Genomic DNA, 16,468 nt, shown 5'->3' on the forward strand with positions numbered 1-16,468 from the left:
TCCCATTGCGGGAGTGGTCGGACTACCAAGTCCAACACCGGGAGTGTCTGACACGTGTTCGTCGTCAGTGTCTCCGACGATGACATCTTCTGCAACAGTCGCGACTCGATCTATTTCTTCTTCGATATCTCGCGGATCTGTCGCATCTTCTCCCTCGACGTCTATGGGATACAGACATTTTCTCGTCTGTGTCTCGAGGAGAGTGAAAAATTCTTTCTCTGGTGCCCTTGGTCTCAGCATTTGAAGAACACCCACCTATAATACATTAATAAACGTTACCAATATTCCAAAATAATGTAAAATACATTAATAATAAAAAGTTACCGTTTTTTTATTCAGGACGGCCTCGATGTCTTTGCCCATTATGACCACATTACTAGACCACGAGTGCATCCTGGGCACACGAATCCCCTGGTTCAACCCGAACCTCATCCCGATCTCTGGGATAGCCTCGTACGCCTAGTAATGAAGGGTATGTAGATTACCCGTCAATGTGTACTTGGCCTCTTTCTCTGCCACGTCCGGCTTGTCCTTCAACTTCTTTTGCAGCGTCTCGTGATAACGCCTTAGGTTCACCGAGAGGCTGGAATATGTCTTCGCCCAACTCAAATTTCCCCAAGGCATCTTGAAGAAGAAGGGGAGGTCTTGAACGATGTATAGAAATTTCTGCCACCTTTTTTCGATGGCTTTGTTGGCCGGCTGCCCCAGAAGATACCCATAGACGAATACGAGCAGCCCGAGCTTGAACGCATCGTCATGGCTTTGACATATGATGAACGCGTTGATCAACGCGCTCAACTTGCTTCCGACAACGCCGTTCAAGTGGTCCGTGATCAATCGATCGTTGTTTCGCTCGTCTTGTTCGGCTTTGGTCGGACCGTCTTCATAGCTCATCCCCGAGACGAGTGCGTACTCGAGGCGTCCAAATCGTACTCGTTTACCTCCGATACCAAAATGTATCTCCCCCCATACCGTCGCTTCGATCTTCTTCTGAAGGAGAGTATGTACGAGCACCGGTGAGAAACCAAGCTCACTCTCCATAAAAAATTGCTCGAATGGAGTCCCGAGGATTCGTTCTTTTATCCCGAGCTCATCGAATCTCCTCCGTACCAGCTTCAAGATCCCCGTCCCACCGTAGGTGATACGCCCCGGGAATGAGACGTTGTATATGTAGTTCAAATTGTCCTAAAAAAACAACAAAATTAGGTCAGAATCACAATTCATCGTATGGCATCGTACAGACTCGTATAGAATCATATAAAAACTATCGTACAACATCGTAAAACAAAAAAATTTAATTTTTTTAAAACTATCGTACAACATCGTATCGCATCGTACAACATCGTACGACATCGTACGATATCGTATCGCATCGTACGACTATTTTTAAAAAAAAAAACTTAAACCCATCGTACACCATCGTATCGCATCGTACAGCTCTATGAATTTCATCGTACGACATCGTACAGCATCGTACGACATCGTACAGCATCGTACGCCATCGTACGATGCATCAATCTCATCGTACACTGGTCCTAATTTCAAACCCTAACATTCTAAATCCGACCCAAATCAACTCAAATCAACTCAAATAAGATTAATACTAACTCATAAACCATATTCTAACTATTTCCAAAGACATTTAACAACAAATTAGTTGAAAACTTACCTTTTTAGATGATTTTTGAGTTCGGGATTTCTGTGTTTCACCGTCGCCGAAGATTGAAGCATTTCCATCGTACGCCATCGTCCTCTATCGTATTATATCGTACTGGCTCGTACAAGATCGTATGCCGTCGTACAATATCGTAGGAGTTTTTGTTTTTTCTTTGTTTTGAAGTGAACGAGTGAAATAGAGAGAGAGAGGCGCGAATGAGTTCAAATAGAAGACATGAGTATTTTTGCCCTATTATGGTACAAAATTCCATTTTTGGATATTTTTCAATATTAGAGTCTAATCTTGATATTTAATGGCTTATTAAGCCCAATTAATGAAATTTCTCTTGTGTTTATACTTTTTGATAAAATGGGAAACTTGAAATGTGGCATATATGCCATAGGCGTCTTGTATAAGACAGTGAACTTAGTCTCTCGAGAGTCAAGACTACCCTAATCAATTTTTTTTTTTCTTTTTATGCGTAATGAATTTCGGTTTGACAAAGTTAGAAAGACTCTCTATGATGTACATTGAATCTACATCTGTCATTTATATGCTCATCTTTTCATTTTTAGTGTTACTAACAATATTTTCTGGCTACTCCCACCCAGTTAGTTTGAGTGGCACTTGTTACCTTGAGATCTCTTCTTGCATAAGGGGTTTAATCTTTCTAGAGAAATTTATCTCCATTATTTGAAGTTTAAAAAATTTCTTTGTAAATTGAGCTTAAAAATTCCATATCTGAGTTAAACAAACCAATCTTTATTTCTACCTTATCAAATAACATACCCATTATTAAAGGAAACGACATTTTTGACAATCAAAATTTATTCGTTCATTTATTCTATCGGGGTTGTTTTTTACACCAAAAGTTGATGGCCGACTATAACAACAGTACAAGAATAATAGCTACTATATGATCCGAACGCATTCGCACCTAATATACAAAGTTCCTTTAACATGAGATCACATTTCACACCGATTTGAAATAAATTATTCAGTCATAAGCTAGTCAAATAAGACAGCATGGTCTATCGAATATCGAATCAACAAAAATAGTAAAAAAAAAAAAACACTATTTTTGGCCATAGACACATTCGGATAGAGAAATTTTATTTTATAGACATAAAAATTAATAAAATATCAAGATTAGATCTCATATTTTAAAAATATCTAAAAATGGACTTTTGTCCAAATTTTGGACACAAATACTATTTTGAACAAATAAATTCATTTCACTTTCACTCTCTATCTTCTCAATCACTCTTTCGATCTTTCACGCTCGATTCCGATGAGATATAACTAAATTCGTCGAGATACGATGGAATCCGACAAGCTTATGACTTAGAATGACAAAATTTAACATTAATTTGACTTTTTCCGCTTAAAATACCCAAAAAATATTGACTTTTATCGTATAGAATCGTATATTATCGTATACTATCGTATATTATTGTACACTATAACGCAATTTCATTTGTATGAATTTTATAGTACATTAAAATTATAATGTATCGTATTTCATCGTATTATATCATACACTATTGTATGGCATTGTACAATATCGTACGTTATCAGTATAATGTACATTATAATTATAACGTACGATAATATACGATGCCGTACAGTATAATACGATAAGATACGAAGCATTATAAGTTTAATGTACGATAAAATTCATACAAATTATAAATGTACATTATAATTATAACGTACGATAATATATGATAGTGTACGATATCGTACGATAATGTACGATGCTATACGATAAAATTCATATTTTTGTTTTAATAGAAAAAACTCAAATTCACGTGAAACTTTGTCATTCTAGATTATCTTAGCTCGTCGGATTCCCTCGTATCACGTCGAATTTAGTTATATCTCGTCGGAATTGAGTGTGAAAGACCGAATGAGGAATTGAGAAGATAGAGAGTGAAATTGAAATGAGTTTATTTGTTCAAACTGGCATTTGTCTGACAAAAATCCTGTTGTCGCTCGTTTTCGGACAACGATTTAGGAGCCCCAAACGGTTCAACCCAAGGCCGGACCAAGTGATCGCGTTCGGGCTCAAGCGTGTCGGACTTGGTATCCCAAGTCGTCCCTTAGCTGTTGTTGATGCTTGTCTCGTCTTTACACCTAAAAAGTGGGAAAACAGATTGTGAACTACAAAGGGGAAATAGAGGGGGTGCCTCTGTTTACCTCTCCGACGCTCAACATTAGTAGGGTCGAGGTGGGTAAAAGAGGTTAGGTGTTTAGAGAGCCGAGACTTGAGAGAAACAAGTGAGTTATGAATTCAGGCTATCCTCGGCCATTGGCTGAGCCAAGCCTTAGGCCGGCCAATGGCCGAGGATAGCCTTGAGTCGGCTATTGGCCGAGGCAGGCCCTCGGGCCGGCCAATGGCCGAGAGTACCTTGGGCCGGCCAATGGCCGAGAGTACCCTAGGCCGGCCAATGGTCGGGTATAGCCTTGACTCAAGGGCCGGCCAATGGCCGGGTGTAGCCTTGGCCCGGCCATTGGCCGAGGCCGGCCCTTGGTGTTGGAATCGATCTAGGGTTTAAGAAAAAGTTTTACGCTTCGGTAAGCGGCGGAATTTTAAAAATTTTCTTTTTACAAGTAAAACAGTTTTTACTAACCTAGACAAAGAGCAATCACATGTAAATAAAACTAATATGAGCATAAGAAATTTACTAACCTTTTTAGAAGTTTGAACGTTGATGAGCCTTCGGAAGGTTGAAAACGTTCGTCTCCCTCATTGCACGTCTTTCTTCCTTTCCTCGCTAACTTGAGCAACCACGAAAGTTTCTATCACTAAATCACTGAAGATAAAAAGGAATTAGTGTGTGGGCACTTTTAAACACTACGACTTAAGAACGAGTCTTGAAGTCGAAGAGCTAAACTCTAGGTCAAATGAGGACCTAGGTGCCAAAACAATAAAAACGAAATTGAATAGAGAGAGAGAGAGAGAGAGAGGATCGGCCAAGATAGAGAGAGAAGCTCTCAAATCTCTAGAACTTGGGATGAATGAAATGTGTGGAATGAGGCTCCTATTTATAGGAGAGGTCTCACCTTCAATAAGGTAGTTTCCTCTTCTATAGAATATCACATATTCATGAGCCAATTTCCCTTTTTCCTTCATGAGGTGCACGGCCAAGACTTACCAAGTAAGTCCTTGGATTTGTTTCCTCTTTTGTTTGCTTCTCCCTTGACTCCTCTTGGCCGATTCCCTTAGTGCATCCATATGCAAATTTGTTTCCTCTTTTTCTTTTGGCAAGTATCTTGATACATTAATGCACAAAATATTCTCTCTTCCTCTGAGTATGTTGGGCGCCTAAACCATCTAGAAAGGCCTTCTAGAAGCTTTTCCATTTGTTCATGACAACATGAAAAAGGCCCAATAAGAATTTTCAATAAAATTCTTATGAAATGAAATTAATCCACAAGGCCCAATAAATCTAATTTTGGCCGAGTGATATTTGTCATCAAATGACCATGTCAAAAAATTTATTGACATTCATTTCATCCTATGTCTCAAAAGACAAAAATACCCTTTTGACAATTTTCGAAAAAAACTTGTCTCGTTTTTGTTTTGACTTAGCTTCCAGTTTAACTATTCCTACTCGATGTGATTCGTGACAGTGACCTCATGGATCCAAATGAACAAAGCTTGAACTAAACACTTGGACTCAAAAGTTCACAAACCTTTTCCAAGTTTAGCTTAATGTCAACTGACTCCACTAAAGAGTTGACACTGAAAATCTCTCGGTTCAAATGAATTTATTTTCTACTCAAGAATTCAACCTAATTGTAATGAGTGGATCCACATAATATTATCAGTGTTTACCCTTCATGAATATCATCAGCTAGTCGGGATTTACAAAATTACCATTTTACCCTTCTAGCTGTTATTTCCTCAACTCCTTTGTCGCTTGTGAATAAGTTAGAAACAATGTATTGACGAGGAGCTAACAAGTCACATTGTTTCATCCAAAAGAGTCAGGACTCAATTTGGACACTGGCCAGTTCATTTATTCACATTCCAAGGAACAAAGCATGAGGTGATATACATTGCATTTCAGCAATCTTGTACATGAATTCCATATCTATGAGAACTTCACAAAGTTACTCATGACATTCTCACAACTTAGTACTTCACCAATAGGCCCTGTTCGGAATCACATAGTGAGTCCGAACTTTGACTTTCTCAAATGAGAATACGTAAGCTGTGAAATGGCATGTCTCATTTCAGGATTAAGGTAAGCATGATTCAATTCATACGTAGTGACTTCGAGACATAAGAGGTTAAATGGTTTGTTCTTATTTTGTCTCTTGAAGTGCACTTGTGAATTCAGTACCTTTGGAAGATACCTAGAAGAAATATAGAGTCTCCAACTCTCAATGCCCCATAACCAGTCATCATAGATTCTCCTAACAATCATACTGAGGTCAATAGTCCTTTGACCCTTAGATTGTGAATATATCGTTTTAAGAAAACTACGAAGAGTTTGTTCATGCAAATCTTCATTTGTCTCTTCGTAAGTTGTTAGGTTTGTTTATGGACTAAAGACTAATGTTTTATCATAAAGCTTCAAATAGACAAGGAGGAATAAATGAACGTTTCAACTTTTTATTAATGAATAAGCAATTACAAGCAAGAGTCTTCATGAGACTTTATTACATCAAATGTACAAAATAAAGACTACAACTCTTCTTGTGGGCACCATTGACAACACTTGGGCCGGCCAATGGCTGGATGTAGGCTTGACTCGGCCATTTGCCGAGGCTGGCCCTTGGGCCGGCCAATGGCCGGGTATAGCCTTGACTCGGCCATTGGCCGAGGCGGGCCCTTGGGCCGGCCAATGGTCGAGGGTATCTCGGGCCGGCCATTGGGCGAGGCAGGCCCTTGGGCCGACCAATGGCCGAGGGTACCTCGGGCCGGCCATTGGCCGAGGCTGGCTCTTGGGCTGGCCAATGGCCGGGGCAAGCCGTTGGGGTGCGCTTGACGTCGTTTTGCCTTCGTTCGGCTGCTCTCGGGGTCGGGCCGGTAACATTAGCCCCCCGAGTTTATCACCGGGTGCAACCTATATGGTAAACTCAAAGTATTCCGTCATTGCCGGCCCGTCGGAGCGTTACCCCCTTCACCGCAGCGAGGTATGGCTTAATTATTTTTTATTCGCCTTCGTCTTTTGCGTTTATCTTTTTTTTTCTTGGCGCACGTGTCCATGGACCCTATCAACCACCCGTCGGGGTGTGGGACCATTGAGGATGATCTTTTTCCTCTACTCAGGAATTAAAACTTTGACTTGGATAGTTTTTGGGCACAATTCTCGTCTCTCTCGGTCACCTACAACGCACCGCCTTTGTTTTCTTCGAGAAATAACGTGGTAGAGATGGTTGGGGGCGAGTTTTCTTCGATCGAAGCGTGGTTGGTTGGCGAGGAAGAGGACGTGCGTGCCGGAAAAGGCCCGTGCCGCCAAGGGGACACCGGCCCGGACGCACCGGGCACCGAGGAGAGATGGGCCGACTAGCGCGGGATCGGCCTGGTCCATGGGCACGCCGGGAATGTCACGCGCCCAGGCCGGGCCGTCTAGGAGAACGCCCGCGAGTCGCCCAGCGCGGGGGAGGCCGCCTCCGGCGAGGCTGGGACCGGGGAAGGCGCGCTGGTCACGGGCGGCGCCGTGCAGGCTGCTGCTGGTGTTGGGGGAGACCCCTCTCAACCGAGTATGGGTGATTGGCCGAGTCCGGCTGGCGCCGGCGATGTGCACGGCCCGGGTGGGGGCGCGCTTGGCGAGGCGGGCCCGGGGGATGGTGCGCCGGCCCTAGGCGGCGCTGTCTGGGCTGGAGGCACCACCGGAGGAGATCCCCCTCGACCAGGAGGGGGCGTTCGGCCACGCGCGACAGACGCCGGAGAGGCGCGCGAGCCGGGGAGCGTCGCGCCTGGTGGGGAGGACGCCGGAGACGGGGCGTCGGCCCTGGGCGATGCTGCTGGGGCCAGCCTTGTGCACACCTCGGGAGGAGCCGCGCCCGGCGAGTCGGGCGCCGGAGATGGCGCGTCGGCCTTGGGCAGTGACGCCGGGGCCAAGGTCAGCGCTGGGAGGGACCCCACCCTCTCGGGTGGGGCTATTTTGCAGGTGGACGGCGGCGATGGAGGTTTGGGAGGCCTGGGCGCGGCCGTGCCTGAGGGTGCGCGTGCCGGTGGAGGGCCACCAGAGGCGGGCGACGCCGCTGGCAGTGGCGCCGGCGCCGGGGGCGAGGAGTGCCGGCGCCGAGGCGGCCGGCCCAAGTCCCCTGCAAACCAGCCTCCATTGGGCCGGGCCTAGGCATGGGGAGCCCTACCCATGACGCGTTGGGCCAAGTGACCTGGCCGGTTGCCAACCAATGGGGGAAATCGAGCGTGAGGGGGGCCTTCTTGGGCCGGGCCTTGGCGAGGACGACTTGGGGGCCCTGGGCTTGGTGCGCGCGACGGGCCCATGGCCGGGCCGGATGGGTGCATGAGGGTCTCTGATGGGCCGGACGCGCGAAGGGTGAACCTTGCCGAGCTTGACACGCGGGAAAAAGGCCCCGCCGGGCTCGGTGCGCACGCAAGGGATCGGTCGGCCCACTCATGCGATCGTCGCGAGGAACCTTTTGAGCCGAGAATTGCTCCCAACGTCGAGGGCTCGGGCGAGTCGTCGAGTCGCCACACCTTGTCGACCGCCACAATCACTTCGACCGGGCAGGAGGAGTCTCGAGCCTTGGCCTTCCCGGTCGGGGGATCCACAACCCGGGGTGACCTGGACTGCTCGGGTGTTGACATCCCCAGCTCGCTCTCGCTTGCCAGCGTCCTGGGCCTGAGGAAATGCTTTAACATCCCAGCTTCGATATCGATCTTGCGACCATTGCCTGACGATCTCCCGACACGCCCACGGAAGGGGTATGCCGCCATTCACGAGGCGAGCCTTCGCGGAGGGCTGCAGTTGCCCTTTTAGCCGGTAATCCAAGAATTGCTGGTCCGACTTGGAGTGCACGCGTCACAGATGTCTCCATCTTTCTACCGGGTGGTCGCGGCGTGCCATATCATGCTCTATCGAGCGAAGAGGAGAGCCATTACTGCAGATGACATTCAGGATCTCGTGGTCGTTCGAGGAGTTCTGGGGAAACCGGGTTTCTATCTAGCGACCCCCGGGAAGCGTCTCTCCATCATTACCAAGGTCACCTCGAAACATCGGTATCCTTGGGTGTGGGTGTCCGAATTTGCCTTCGGGGCGGCACCCCTTGAGTTCGGACCCGCGGCCGATTTCTCACTCGTTGGCGACACCGATGACTCCGAACTTGCGTCCGTGATCAAGGCAATCTTGGACTCGAGGCGGCAAGGGTCGCTGTTTGAGTCTCCGGATTTGATGGCGATGACTGGGTGGTTCGTTCCTGGTGGCAAAGCTCTTCGACATCCTATCCTTAGCGCGGAGGTCGTGGAGGACCCCGAGTCTGAGGCTGGGGGTTCGTCCGCTCCCCTTCCCGACGCGGGGGGTACTAACCATATATGTGTTTTCACGCTATCGCGGCTTTCTATCGTTTATGCTTTACTATTATGTTCTAGCCGACTGACGCCTTTTGTGACAGATACCATGGTTCGGGATCGTTTGCATGCGCGGGTGCCGAGGGCGCAGCCTACTGCCGAAGCTGTTGCCGCGGCTCGCTCTCGAGTCGAGGCTCGTCGCGGGGGATCTCTGATACAGGCATCATCGTCGATCTCTCTTAGCTCACCCTCCGGCCATAAGCGTGCCCACACGTCGGCGACGCAAGACGGCATGGACTCGATGCTCCTAGCGGAGGCGGCAGAGTTGAGGGGCCAATGTTCCCGGGGAATTCTCGAAGCCCCCCTACGAGACTTTAAGGGTCTCCTAACGACGAGCGACATCGAATACTTCCAGAACGGGATCAGCGATGCCCGGAAGGTACGTTCCGCTAGTTGACTTGCGCATAGCTATGATACTCATCTTAATTGTGTGTGCGCCACACTTCTTTGCAGATGCTCGCGCGCCAGGAGCGAGGTGATCGCATCCTCCGAGACTTGTTGCGGTGGATGCAAATCATGAAGACGGACAGGAGAGCGCGGCGGCCGATCATGCCGTCGCTCTAGCGGGGGTCTGGACTGTCCAGGAGTTCCAAGCGCTCGAGGAAGAATCAAAGCGATCTCGCGAGGAGGTGTCTCGTCTAGGCGCATAATTGGTCGCCGAGAGATCATTGCGAATGGCTGAACAGGCGTCTCGGGAGAAGGCAGAGCAAGCGGCCGACACCTTCCTGGGAGAGACGAGGAAGCTTCAGGGGGCGCTCTCAGGGCGAGACGAGGAGTTGAAGATCGTCCATGCTCGACTATCGGCGAGCGAGATCTCTCGTGTCAAGGCTGAGTGGGAGAGGGATTCTCTGCTAGTGGAGATGTAGACCCTCATCGAAGAGAAGGATGACGCCGTGCGGTCTAAGGCGGATTTAGAGGACGACTGGGACATTGCCTTGGAGGAGGCTCGTTACGCGGCGGCCGTGCGGGTTCGAGATGCGACCGCGAAGGAGAACGCATCTCGCGGGACCACCTTCTCCTTCTTCGACGGCATGTTTCCTCCCTTGGATGACACGCCGCAGGTTGAGGACCCTCGTCCCTAGGTTCCTGCGGAGGCAGTCCAATCAACGAACTGCCCGCTCGAAGGAGAGGCCACTGATGGGTCGGGCGCCCCTTTGCCCGAGACCGATGAGGAGCAGATCGACTTTGGTTCCGAGTTGTGGGTTTTGTTTTGGTCTCCCGCGCACTTGTTTAGCGCTTGTCTTGCTTTCTTTTCGGATATTCGTTATATTTTCTTTTGTTGGATATTTGTCGTATTTCATTTTCTTTCCGTTGGGTTATTTATGCAACATTGCTTGTTTTAGCTAAAGCTTTTACCGATTTATCATGCGTCTTATTTTCTCGATTTACTATGCTTAGCGTAATCGATTTGCGCAATCTGACTAGCGTAACCGGTTTGCACGGCTTAGTGCCACACTTGGCGGCGAGGTTTTCCACGGACACTGGCTAGACCAATTTCGCCGGGCGGATGCGAGTCTTCGCTATTCATTCGTGACTCGCTGCCTATCGGCCCGTGCGAGCTGAACGGCTGTCGTGCCCATCTTCCGGCACGTACGCTACCTGTTGACGTGCGTATCGTGTGCCAGAATGGGCTTGAGGCGAGCGCAGTTCCTTGCGAGTGCGATACTTGTCGGTACGCGTATCACGTTTTGGGTTTTGGCTGCCAGGATCAACGGTCAGGTGCGCGGACGCGATCAGTCGACGCCCCGCTACCTATCGGCGTGTGAGGCGTGGAATCGCATAAGAGCGTCGCGCAAAAGACGTGTAGGGTCAGAGGTCCGGTGTGCGGATCCAACCCGTTGGTGTCTCGCTACCTTTCGGTGCACGAAGCGTTGAATGGTGCGAGGGTGTCGCGCGAAAAATGTGCGCCTGTTACTTGTTAGTTGTTAGCCCCCCGAGTTTCTTTTGTATTTGTAGAGGAGACTAGAAATTATAACACTATAGGATAAAGGTTTCGAGGTGAAATGTAATCCGATTACCATGTCAAAATAGTTAGAAATTACATTCCCAGACCGTTGGCCTTGCTTAAACTTAAAATTGTATTTCACTAAAATCGGAAATAAGATGAAAACAACCAAACATAAAGAAATCGGGAGCGGGCTTCTATTGGTAGTATTTCCGTAGGTGTTCCGCGTTCCATGGGTGAGTGAACACGAGCCCTTCTAGATCCTCGGGCTCGTACGTGCCGTTGTGTATGGCTCAACGCATGCGGTACGGGCCTTCCCAGGTGGGGCCTAGGACTCCCGCTCCCTGCACTTTGGTGTTTTGGAACACCCTTCTGAGGACGAGGCTTTCGTCAGCGAATTTCCACAGCTTGACCTTGGAATTGTAGTACTTTTCGACCTTCCTCTTTTGTGTGGCAAGGCGAGTGAGTGCGTCCGTCCTCTTCACGTCTATGAGGTCCAGCTCGAGCCTTATTGCTTTGTTGTTGGCGGCTTCTTCGTACTCTTCGATGCGAAAGGTCGGCAGCTTGGTCTCGACGAGTACCACGGCTTCGATATCGAATGCAAGTGTGAAAGGGGTTTCGCCGGTTGCGTTCCGGGCGATGGTCTGGTACGCCCAGAGGACCATGGGGAGCTCTCCGGCCCACGCCCCTTTCTCTCTTCCAGCTTCTTCTTCAAGTTTTCTTTGATTGTCTTGTTAACCGCCTCAACTTAGCCGTTGGCTTGAGGATGGCGGGGAGATGAGAAAGTCTTGCTAATGCGCAACTCTTCACATATGCTCTTGACGCGCGTATTATCAAATTATTTTCCGTTGTCGGTCACGATTGATGCGGGGATTCCGAAGCGGCAGATAATGTTCTTCCAGATGAAGTTAGTAGTGTTTGCCTCTGTGATCTTTGCCAGCGGTTCGGCCTCTACCCATTTTGTGAAGTAGTCGATAGCCACGATCGCGTGCTTGTATTGTCTTGGGGCCGTAGGCAGCTCACCGATGTGGTCGATTCCCCATTTTGTGAAGGGTCGAGGTACGACGATCTGGCACAGTGGGGCTGGTGCTTGGCGTGGGATGTGGGGCAAACCTTTGGCATTTGTTGCATCTTTTGGCCCACTCGTGGGAGTCCTTTTTCAAGGTAGGCCAAAAGTACCCGAGCCTTAGCAGCTTCAGGGCCAAAGATTGTCCGGCGGGGTGGTTCCCGCACACCCCTTTGTGCACCTCGCAGAGCACTTTCTTTGCCTCGACCTCGGTCAAGCATCGGAGAAGGGGCATAGAGTATCCTCTCTTGAATAGGTTGTCCTCCCTCATAGTGTATTTCGGCGCCAAGCTTCTTCCTTGTCTTCAGGGACGACTCCTCGCTTGAGGTACTCCACGAGTGGCGTCATCCCTACGCAAGGCGCGCCAGGGCGTCGGCGTCAATGTTCGCCTCTCGGGGAACCTAGACTATCTCGAACCATGATAGGGCCTCCAGGTTTTTCTGAGTCTTTGACAGATATGCGACCATGTTCGGCTCCTGGGCTGCATAGTCGCCTTTAACCTGGTTAACAATCAACTGTGAGTCACAGTGGATGCGCATGTTTTGGGCTCCTAGCTTGTTCGCCAACTCCAAGTCAACGATCAGAGCCTCGTACTCTGCCTGGTTGTTGGAGGCCTTGAACTCGAATCGCAAGGCGTATCTCAGTTTTTCCCTATCGGGATTCGTGAGCACGACGCCGGCGCCAGCCCCCCGAGCGTTCGATGCGCCATCTACATGTAAGTCCCAGACCGGCCCTATCGGGTCAATGGTCCTCTTCTTCGACGACCCATCGTGGTCGTTCTCCTTTTCTTCCTCGTTCTCGTTGTCGTCGTTGCCCTTGTCCGTTGAGGGTGCGTTGGTGAATTCGGCCACAAAGTCGACGAGGGCCTATCCTTTGATAACGGTTCTCGGTTAAAATTCGACTCCGTACTCGTCCAGCTCTTGGGACCATATGGCCATCCGAGACGAGGTCCCTTTTTCCAAGGCCTTCTCGATGGGATGTCCCGTGCGCACCACGATTGGATGCGCTTGGAAGTAAGGGACGACTTGGGATACCCGACCCCTAGAGCGGCCGAACGAAGGCGAAACGGCGTCTTGCACGCCCCGACGGCTTGCCCTGCGTATTGGCTGGCCCAAGAGCCAGCCTCGGCCAATGGCCAGCCCGAGGTACCCTCGGCCATTGGCCGGCCCAAGGGCCTGCCTCGGCCAATGGCCGGCCCAAGGGCCCGCCTCGGCCAATGGCCGAGTCAAAGCTATACCCGGCCATTGGCCGGCCCAAGGGGCAGCCTCGGCCAATGGCCGAGTCAAGGCTACACCCGTCCATTGGCCGGTCCAAGGGCCAGCCTCGGCCAATGGCCGAGCCAAGGCTACACCTGGCCATTGGCCGGCCCAAGGGCCAGCCTCGGCGAATGGCCGAGTCAAGGGTGGCCGGCCCAAGGGCCAGCCTCGGCCAATGGCCAGCCCAGGGTACTCCTCGGCCATTGGCCGGCCCAAGGGCCTGCCTCGGCCAATGGCCGACTCAAGGCTATCCTCGGCCATTGGCCGGCCCAAGGCTTGCCTCGGCCAATGGCCGGGCCAAAGGTGTCCACTCGACCAAGGGGTTGCCTATAACGCCCCGTGGTCCGCCCTCTGCCAAAGGTAATCCGATCTTGAGTACTGAAATGCTGCTGAATTTATAACTCACTCGTTTCTCTCAAGTCTCGGCTCTCTAAAAACCTAACCTCTTTTACCCACCTCGACCCTACTAATGTTGATCATCCGAGAGGTAAACAGAGGCACCCCCTCTGTTTCCCCTTTGTAGTTCACACTCTCTTTTCCCACTTTTCACGTGTAAAGACGAGACGAGCATCAACAACAGCTAAGGGACGACTTGGGATACCAAGTCCGACACGCTTGAGCCCGAACGCGATCACTTGGTCCGACCTTGGGTTGAACCGTTTACGGCTCCTAAATCGTTGTCCGAAAACGAGCGACAACATTTTGGCGCTAGAAGGAGGGCCCAACCAGGTGGTCGGGAGCGGGCGCGTGAGACACAACGCCCGGACGGGCGCATGGCGTGATGCCTGGACGGGCGCGGGGTGCCCGGCCGAGGCAGCAAGCGTGCCCAGCCGAGGCAGCAGGAGCTCTCGGCCAGGGCAACAAGGGCACCCGGCCGAGGCAGCATGAGCGCTTGGCCAGGGGCAGTGAGAGCACCTGGCCGAGGCAGCAAGGGCGCTCGGCTGGGGCAGTAGGAGCGCCCGGCCGAGGCAGCAGGGGCGCCCGGCCGAGGCAGCAGGGGCGCCCGGCTGAGGCAGCAGGGGCGCTCGGCCGGGGCAGCGGGAGCGCCCGGCCGAGGCAGCAGGGGCGCTCGGCCGGGGCAGCAGGAGCGCCCGACCGAGGCAGCAGGGGCGCTCGTCCGGGGCAGCAGGAGCACCCGGCCGAGGCAGCAGGGGCGCTCGGCCGAAGCAGCAGGGCGCTCGGCCGGGGCTGCATCTGTTTTCGGTCGAGGCAGTAGGGCGCTCGGCCGAGGGGAACGCAGCGCGCGCGGGCTGAGACGCCCGGGGGTGTGGAGCACGCGCGGGCCGGGCCGTGGTCGAGCTGGCGCGCGCGCAGGCTTGCCGGGCCGTGGGTGCGCTAGGGCGCGCGTGTTGTCAATGGTGCCCACAAGAAGTGTTGTAGTCTTTATTTTGTACATTTGATGTAATAAAGTCTCATGAAGCCTCTTGCTTATAATTGCTTATTCATTAATAAAAAGTTGAAACGTTCATTCATTCCTCCTTATGTGTTTGAAGCTTTATGATAAAACATTAGTCTTTAGTCCATAAACAAACCTAACAACTTACGAAGAGACAAATGTAGATTTGCATGAACAAACTCTTCGTAGTTTGCTTAAAATGATATATTCGCAATATAAGGGTCAAATGACTATTGACCTCAGTATGATTCTTAGGAGAATCTATGATGTCTGGTTATGGGGCATTGAGAGTTGGAGACTCTATAGTTCTTCTAGGTATCTTCCGAAGGTACTGAATTGACCAGTGCACTTCTAGAGACAAGATAAGAACAAACCATTTAACCTCTTATGTCTCGAAGTCACTATGTATGAATTGCATCGTGCTTACCTTAATCATGAAATGAGACGTGCTATTTGTTACCGGTCCATCTCGGCCCCGTAGAGTGGCGACGTCCTCGATAGCGGCCGTCCTAGGACTCCCCCGACCCAGGGCCGGCCTTCGCCTCCATGGCCGACCCATGGCCGGCCTTCGCCCCCATGGCCGACCCAGAGCCGGCCTTCGCCTCCATGGCCGACCCAGGGCCGGCCTTCGCCTCCATGGCCGACCCAGGGCCGGCCTTCGCCTCCATGGCCGACCCAGGGCCGGCCTTCGCCTCCATGGCCGACCCAGAGCCGGCCCTCGGCCAAGGGGATGCCCAAAACGCCCCTTGGTCGCCAATAAATGCCGGGGTCCCTCCTCCGGTCCAGGTAATCCGAATTTGAGTACTGAAACGCTGTCAAACTCGTACCTCGCTCGTTTCTCTCAAGTCTCGACCTCTAAACACCTAAACCCTCTATAATCTACCTCAACCCTACTAATGTTGGGCGTTGGAGAGGTAAACAGAGGCAACCCCTCTGTTTCCCCTTTGTAGTTCATACATTCTCTACTGCTTTTCAGGTGCCGAGACGAGGTGAACATCATCCACAGCTAAGGGAAGACTCGAGATACCGAGTCCGACACGCTTGAGCCCGAACGCGATCACTTGGTCCGGCTTTGGGTCGAACCGTTTTGGGGCTCCTAAATAGTTGTCCGAAAAACTGCGACAACATTTTGGCGCTAGAAGGAGGGGTCGAACCTCCGACCTTAGCACACTCTCCCTTCCATTCCATACTCTCACTACGTCTACAACTCTCGAAAGATGAGTCACATTCCGACTACCTCCGCGGGCACTCGAGCGACGAGCTCGAGCTACGGTCTCTGAAGCCTCGTGCACCGTCTTGAAGGGCAACCTCGTGATAACGAGAGCCAGCCCCAAGACCCAGTGAACGACCCCGAGGCCGTGCTCCGAGAGGACATGGCTCGGCGGCTCGCAGAGCTCCTAGACCGTCCCGGCGTCGACGACACGCTCATCGCCAACCTCCTTGGCTACGATGTCGAGGATCGGTCCTCCCAAGACGACTCCGACCCCGACTACGTGGGGGAATCAAGGACCGATGAGGCGACTCCTAGCCTCGAGAGGTCCAATAGGGGAATCAAGGACCGATGAGGCGCGACCACAGACACGGTCACACTCTCGG

This window comes from Urtica dioica, chromosome 5, assembly GCF_054948205.1.
Source record: "Urtica dioica subsp. dioica isolate 48M chromosome 5, U.dioica_male_clone48M_v1_H2, whole genome shotgun sequence".
NCBI lineage: Eukaryota > Viridiplantae > Streptophyta > Magnoliopsida > Rosales > Urticaceae > Urtica > Urtica dioica.